We start from the raw sequence: 4,884 nt of genomic DNA, 5'->3' as shown, positions 1-4,884 counted from the left end.
TCCAGTTTCATTCTTCTGCATGTGGCTGTCCAATTTTCCCAACACCATTTGTTGAAGAGACTGTCTTTTTTCCATTGGACATTCTTTCCTGCTTTGTCAAAGATAAGTTGACCATAGAGTTGAGGGTCCATTTCTGGGCTCTCGATTCTGTTCCATTGATCTATGTGTCTGTTTTTGTGCCAGTACTATACTGTCTTGAGGATGACAGCTTTGTCATAGAGCTGGAAGTCCGGAATTGTGATGCCGCCAGCTTTGCTTTTCTTTTTCAAGATTCCTCTGGCTATTCGGGGTCTCTTCTGGTTCCATACAAATTTTAGGATTATTTGTTCCATTTCTTTGAAAAAAGTGAATGGTATTTTGATGGGGATTGCATTGAATGTGTAGATTGCTCTAGGTAGCATTGACATCTTCACAATGTTGGTTCTCCCAATCCATGAGCATGGAACGTTTTTCCATTTCTTTGTGTCTTCTTCAATTTCTTTCCTGAGTATTTTATAGTTTTCTGAGTACAGATCCTTTGCCTCTTTGGTTAAATTTATTCCTAGGTATCTTAATGTTTTGGGTGCAATTGTGAATGGGATCGACTCCTTGATTTGTCTCTCTTCTGTCTTGTCGTTGGTGTATAGGAATGCCACTGATTTCTGTGCATTGATTTTATAGCCTGCTACTTTACTGAATTCCTGTATGAGTTCTAGCAGTTTTGGGGTGGAGTCTTTTGGGTTTTCCACATACAGTATCATATCATCTGCAAAGAGTGAGAGTTTGACTTCCTCTTTGCTGATTTGGATGCCTTTGATTTGTGTTTGTTGTCTGATTGCTGTGGCTAGGACTTCTAATACTATGTTGAAGAGCAGTGGTGAGAGTGGACATCCCTGCCGCGTTCCTGACCTTAGGGGAAAAGCTCTCAGCTTTTCCCCATTGAGAATGATATTCACTGTAGGTTTTTCGTAGATGGCTTTTATGATATTGAGGTAGGTACCCTCTATCCCTATACTCTGAAGAGTTTTGATCAAGAAAGGATGCTGTACTTTGTCAAATGCTTTTTCTGCATCTATTGAGAGGGTCATATGATTCTTGTTCTTTCTTTTGTTAATGTATTGTATCACGTTGATTGATTTGCGGATGTTGAACCAGCCTTGCAGCCCAGGGATAAATCCCACTTGGTCGTGGTGAATAATCCTTTTAATGTACTGTTGGATCCTATTGGCTAGTATTTTGGTGAGAAATTTTGCATCCATGTTCATCAAGGATATCGGTCTGTAATTCTCCTTTTTGATGGGGTCTTTGTCTGGTTTGGGGATCAAGGTAATGGTGGCCTCATAAAATGAGTTTGGAAGTTTTCCTTCCGTTTCTATTTTTTGGAACAGTTTCAGGAGAATAGGTATTAATTCTTCTAGAAATGTCTGATAGAATTCCCTGGGAAGCCATCTGGCCCTGGGCTTTTGTTTGTTGGGAGATTTTTGATGACTGCTTCAATTTCCTTAGTGGTGATAGGTCTGTTCAGGTTTTCTAGTTCTTCCTGGTTCAATTTTGGTAGTTGATACATCTCTAGGAATGCACCCATTTCTTCCAGGTTATCTAATTTGCTGGCATAGAGTTGCTCATAATATGTTCTTATAATGGTTTGTATTTCTTTGGTGTTGGTTGTGATCTTTCCTCTTTCATGCATGATTTTGTTGATTTGGGTCCTTTCTCTTTTCTTTTTGATCAGTCTGTCCAGGGGTTTATCAATCTTGTTAATTCTTTCAAAGAACCAGCTCCTAGTTTTGTTGATCTGTTCTACCATTCTTTTGGTTTCTAGTTCATTGATTTCTGCTCTGCTCTTGATTATTTCTCTTCTCCTGCTGGGTTTAGGCTCTATTTGCTGTTCTTTCTCCAGCTCCTTTAGGTGTAGGGTTATGTTGTGTATTTGAGACCTTTCTTGTTTCTTGAGAAAGGCTTGTTATGGCTATATACTTTCCTCCCAGGACTGCCTTTGCTGTATCCCAAAGATTTTGAAGAGTTGTGTTTTCATTTTCATTAGTTTCCATGAATTTTTTAATTCTTCTTTAATTTCCTGGTTGACCCATTCATTCTTTAGTAGGATGCTCTTTAGCCTCCATGTATTTGAGTTCTTTCCGACTTTCCTCTTGTGATTGAGTTCTAGTTTCAAAGCATTGTGGTCTGAAAATATGCAGGGAATGATCCCAATCTTTTGGTACTGGTTGAGACCCGATTTGTGACCTAGGATGTGGTCAATTCTGGCGAATGTTCCATGGGCACTAGAGAAGAATGTGTATTCCGTTGCTTTGGTATGGAATGTTCTGAATATGTCTGTGAAGTCCATTTGGTGCAGTGTGTCATTGAAAGTCTTTATTTCCTTGTTGATCTTTTGCTTAGATGATCTGTCCATTTCAGTCAGGGGGGTGTTAAAGTCCCCCACTATTATTGTATTGTTGTCAATGTGTTTCTTCGCTTTTGTTATTAATTGCCTTATATAATTGGCTGCTCCCATGTGAGGGGCATAGATACTTACAAACTGTTAGATCTTCTTGTTGGATAGACCCTTTAAGTAGGATATAGTGTCCTTCTTCATCTCTCATTACAGTCTTTGTTTTAAAATCTAATTTGTCTGATATTAGGATTGCCACCCCAGCTTTCTTTTGGTGTCCATTAACATGGTAAATGATTTTCCACTCCTTCACTTTCACTCGGGGGGTGTCTTTTGATCTAAAATGAGTCTCCTGCAGACAGCATATTGATGGATCTTGTTTTTTAATCCAATCTGATAGCCTGTGTCTTTTGATTGGGGCATTCAGCCCATTTACATTCAGAGTAACTATCGAAAGATATGAATTTAGTGCCACTGGATTGCCTGTAAGGTGACTGTTACTGTATATTGTCTGTGTTCCTTTCTGATCTATGCTGCTTTTAGGTTCTCTCTTTGCTTAGAGGACCCCTTTCAATATTTCTTGTAGGGCTGGTTTCATGTTTGCAAATTCCTTTAGTTTTTGTTTGTCCTGGAAGCTTTTTATCTCTCCTTCTATTTTCAATGACAGCCTAGCTGGGTAGAGTATTCTTGGCTGCATATTTTTCTCGTTTAGTGCTCTGAAGATATCATGCCAGTCCTTTCTGGCCTGCCAGGTCTCTGTGGATAGGTCTGTTGCCAGTCTAATATTTCTACCATTGTAGATTACATATCTCTTCTCCCAAGCTGGTTTCAGGATTTTCTCTTTGTCGCTGAGACTCGTAAGTTTTACTATTAGATGTCAGGGTGTTGACCTATTTTTACTGATTTTGAGAGGGGTTCTCTGTGCTTCCTGGATTTTGATGCCTGTTTCCTTCCTCACATTAGGGAAGTTCTCTGCTACTATTTACTCCAATATACCTTCTGCCCCTCTCTCTCTTTCTTCTTCTTCTGGGATCCCAATTATTCTAATGTTTTTTCATCTTATCATATCACTTATCTCTCAAATTCTGCCCTCGTGATCCTGGAGTTGTTTCTCTCTCTTTTTCTCAGCCTCTTTATTTTCCATCATTTGGTCTTCTATATCGCTGATTCTCTCTTCTGCCTCATTTATCCTAGCAGTTAGTGCCCCCATTTTTGATTGCACCTCATTAATAGCCTTTTTGATTTCGACCTGTTTAGATTTTAGTTCTTTTATTTCTCCACAAAGCGTTTCTCTAATAACTTCCACGCTTTTTTCAAGCCCAGCTAGTATCTTTAAAGTCATGATTCTGAACTCTAGGTCTGACATTTTACTAATGTCCATATTGAGTAGTCCCTGGCTGATGGTACTACCTCTTGTTCTTTTGGTGAGGTGATTTTTTTCGTCTTGTCATTTTGTCCAGAGGAGAATAGATGAATGAGAGAACAAAATGCTGACAGGTTAACAACGTCCCCAGCAAATATACTCTATATAAATCATTAAAGACCTGAAACCAGGGGAAAAGAAAGGGAAAGAAAGAAAAAGAAAGAGAAAAAAAAAACACAAAAAGAAAAAGATAAAAACAAAACAGAACAATACAAAAAAGGCAGAATATGATCAGATATGATCAGGCTAGTGCATAGATCAGTGCCACACACTAGATTTTGGGCGTATTTTGGTGTGTTAGAAGAAATTGCCTCCTAAAATTTTAAAGGAAGAAAGACTTATCTATGTACAAAATAAGGGTTGATACAATGAAGGGATGGAAGATGACTGTAAAGATGAAAATTATAAAAGATTTTATAAAAGGAATTGATAAGATTAGTTGTTTGAAAAAAGAAAGAAGATGATTTAAAAAGAAAAAAAATGGGAGAGAATGTGATCAGGCAGGAGACTAGAACAAAGCCATACACTAGTGATTTAGGGTATATTTTGATCTGTTAGAAGAAACTGTATCTCAAAATTTTAAAGAGAGAACAATTTATATATATAAATTATATATAAATTTATATATATAACTGTTTTAAAAAAAACAGTTAAAAAATTAACTTTGAAAAACTAATGAAACATGGATAAAAAAAAAAAAAGCTATGAATTCTATGTGCAGTATTCCCTTAGCGCTGGAGTTCTCCCGTTCTCCTTGATCGGTAACTTGGTCTTGGCTTGCTGGCTGTTCATGCTTATCTTCTGGGGGAGGCGCCTGTTGCCGTGGTTCCCAAATGTCTTTGCCGGAGGCGGAATTGCCCCCCCGCCCCTTGCCGGTCCAGGCTAAGCAGTCAGCTTGGGTTTGCTCTCGGGAGCTTTTGTTCCCTGCAACCTTTTGGTACAGCTTTGGAGGACGAGAGTGAAAATGGCCGTCTCCCAATCTCCGTCTGGAGGAGCCGAGAACTCGGGGCCGCATTCCCAGTGAGCCCCAGAGTAAAGCAGTCACTCCCGTCTTCCCTGTTTCCAGCTGCACTCCGTGCTCACCTGGCCT

The sequence above is a fragment of the Eumetopias jubatus genome, unplaced genomic scaffold, assembly GCF_037043125.1.
Source record: "Eumetopias jubatus isolate StellerSeaLion01/CBP00866 unplaced genomic scaffold, mEumJub1_p1.0 scaffold_13, whole genome shotgun sequence".
Lineage (NCBI taxonomy): Eukaryota > Metazoa > Chordata > Mammalia > Carnivora > Otariidae > Eumetopias > Eumetopias jubatus.
Note: the sequence above shows the minus strand (reverse complement) of the source record.